This window comes from Leguminivora glycinivorella, chromosome 23, assembly GCF_023078275.1.
Source record: "Leguminivora glycinivorella isolate SPB_JAAS2020 chromosome 23, LegGlyc_1.1, whole genome shotgun sequence".
Taxonomy (NCBI): domain Eukaryota; kingdom Metazoa; phylum Arthropoda; class Insecta; order Lepidoptera; family Tortricidae; genus Leguminivora; species Leguminivora glycinivorella.
The window spans coordinates 2,026,397-2,029,585 of NC_062993.1; positions in this window are offsets into that span (position 1 = coordinate 2,026,397).

Sequence of the window (3,189 nt, forward strand, 5' to 3'; positions counted from 1 at the left end):
ATGACTGTTGAAAGTAAAGTAGAGTCGGCGATAAAAGCTTGTGCTAAAAATGTAATTTTTGCGAAAAAACTTATTTTTAAATTAAAGGGTTAAAACTGAAAAAAACTCGTGGCTCCGTCTAAGTTGGTCAGAGAGGCTGCAACGGCAATGCAGTCACAGGTTCTAGTCTTGCGGGAGATGTGAAATTTTCCCTTTTTCCCGTAGGTACCTAATTTAAATTGTTATTTGTTTTACAAGGGGGCAAAGTAGTTGTTTAACCGCACGTGCCGATATTGATACCCGAGCAAGCGAAAGATTCCAATATTGAACCGCGAGCGTAGCGAGTGGTTCAAAAAGTGGAATCTTGAGCGTTACGAGGGTTTCAGGGCACGAAGGTTAAACAAACTTTGCCACCGAGTGAAACACAAACATTTTCACCACACCAACACGAACAAAATACTGACTATAAAACATCAAAATAAATGAAATCCTCATTCATAGGTAAAATTTAGCAGGCAGAATAGGACATTGAGCTAAAATTTGTATGAAATTACTTTGCCCCCTTGTGGATAAAATGCAATTTTGCTATCTGTTTTCGAATAGCAAAGAAAGCCTTTACCAGTTGGTGTGGTGAAACATATTTTGTTTCGCTCGCAAACGTTTCTGCACGATAAAAAAAAGTTGAGGTAAAGCCAGACTAAGATAAATTTGCAAGGATTAAGTAAACGTCATAATTTCATCAAAGTATAACGGTTAATAATAACATTTCCAGCGGCGAGTTTGTCTTTTATGCTTATAATAGTATTTTATGCAACAGGCGTTTAAAGGAGGTCAAAAAAGACGAGTGGCGTGGGTAACAATTTGAGGCGAAGCGAAGATGCCACGAGTATTTTTTGACTCAGTTAAACACCGTTGCATACAATACTTTTTCTACGACCATGCACTTACTTTTGAATAGTTTTCTAGAATAACTGTCGTGAAATTCGCACTGTTTCCTACAAGTATTTTGACTTGTCCTCTGCAATGTTTCTGCACTCACCCTGTCGCTCGCACTCCCCCGCGCCGCCGCCCGCCCCCGGCCGGCGCCCCGCGGCCCGCTATATCCCTTAACGCCTACCTAACAATGCTGTAAGAGCTATATCGTATGCGTGGGTGCGCGGGGCGCCGGTCGGGGGCGGGCATCTGCCATGTAGGGTTTTAACGATCTATGCATGACACGGTAAATGACGAATAACAACACGGGAGTAGAAAAAAGTTATAAATGTCACCCAACGCTCTAAACGCGCGCGCTTACAAACACACATGTACACATACACACACACTCTCACACTCTCTCTCTCACACACACACACACACAGCCTTTATATGTTGTGTTGTGGATACGAATAAAGTTATTTATCTATCTATCTGCCTTGCCTACTTATACTGGACTGACTCTAAAGAAAACAGTGCGACTAAATAAATAAATAAATATTATAGGACATCCTTACACAGATTTACTGAGTCCCACGGTAAGCTCAAGAAGGCTTGTGTTGCAGGTACTCAGACAACGATATATTTAATATACATAGAAAACATCCATGACTCAGGAACAAATATCTGTGCTCATCAGACAAATAAATGCCCTTACCGGGATTCGAACCCGGGACCGCGGCTTAGCAGGCAGGATCACTACCCGCTAGGCCAGACCGGCCGTCAAACCCCCGCCGACTAAACGTTATGTAAGTGGCAAAGTTAAAAATAAGACTAAAAGTCAAGGTTTAACTAACAATGAATCTCCGGGAAGGCAATCTGTCCATCTATTCTTAACACGGAGCGAAGGACCTTGACCTTGAAAGGCCAAGGGCACTGATATTGACCCTGAAGATTTATTGCACTATTTTAAGGACCACAACAGGTTTCCTAGCGCATATAATAGTAATGTGGAACATGCATTACACAACTTGGTACATATCAAAGAGGATCGAGTATTATAGAGAGTTACTGTCGAAGTAAAATGTGTAATCACAGTGCATAGACTGCCATCTCTTGAGACAGGCTTAAAACTTTTGAACCTCAGTTTTGACAATTTGGCACATATTCTTAGCTTGATATGTGTTAAAATGTCAAATATTAATATTAGCGCCATCTAGCTGAGCGTACCCCAAAGGTGTAATGCCATCTAGGCCACCGTACCGTTTTCTGTATGGTACTGAGGTACGTTTTTTTCTTAGACTTTATCTGTCTATACAAATGCATGACAAATGCGAACGTTTCCGGGACAATACGAAAAGCTTTTTGCACTACATCTGTAGTGTATTTAACTCTCGCGTGTATAACTGAGGCCTTATAAAAGGGTTTATGTGGATATTTAAAGGGTTAAGGGTTAATATAGACGGTCATCAAATGTTGCTAAAAAAGGCGGCAAATTTGTAAAATGTAGGGCCAATTGCCTTCATGAAACGTGTGCCCTTCTAAACCTTGACGTTGGCTGAATCATCGACGGGCCCTAACACTTAAAAAACCGGCCAAGAGCGTGTCGGGCCACGCTCAGTGTAGGGTTCCGTAGTTTTTCGTATTTTTCTCAAAAACTACTGAACCTATCAAGTTCAAAACAATTTTCCTAGAAAGTCTTTATAAAGTTCTACTTTTGTGATTTTTTTCATATTTTTTAAACATATGGTTCAAAAGTTAGAGGGGGGGGACGCACTTTTCTTTCCTTTGGGAGCGATTATTTCCGAAAATATTAATATTATCAAAAAACGATCTTAGTAAACCCTTATTCATTTTTAAATACCTATCCAACAATATATCACACGTTGGGGTTGGAATGAAAAAAAATATCAGCCCCCACTTTACGTGTAGGGGGGGTACCCTAATAAAACATTTTTTTCCATTTTTTATTTTTGCACTTTGTTGGCGTGATTGATATACATATTGGTACCAAATTTCAGCTTTCTAGTGCTAACGCTTACTGAGATTATCCGCGGACGGACGGACGGACGGACGGACGGACGGACGGACGGACGGACAGACAGACATGGCGAAACTATAAGGGTTCCTAGTTGACTACGGAACCCTAAAAATGATTGAAAATGTAGAGGCTAATGTTGATTTTCGCGCCTTTTTTAGTCCCAATGTTTGGTTGACCGTCTATAGTTTCTGCTTGTGGGTAGCAGAAGGTTTAACAAACCTCTGCAAAGTTACATTTAAGGGTTGAAAAAATAAAAA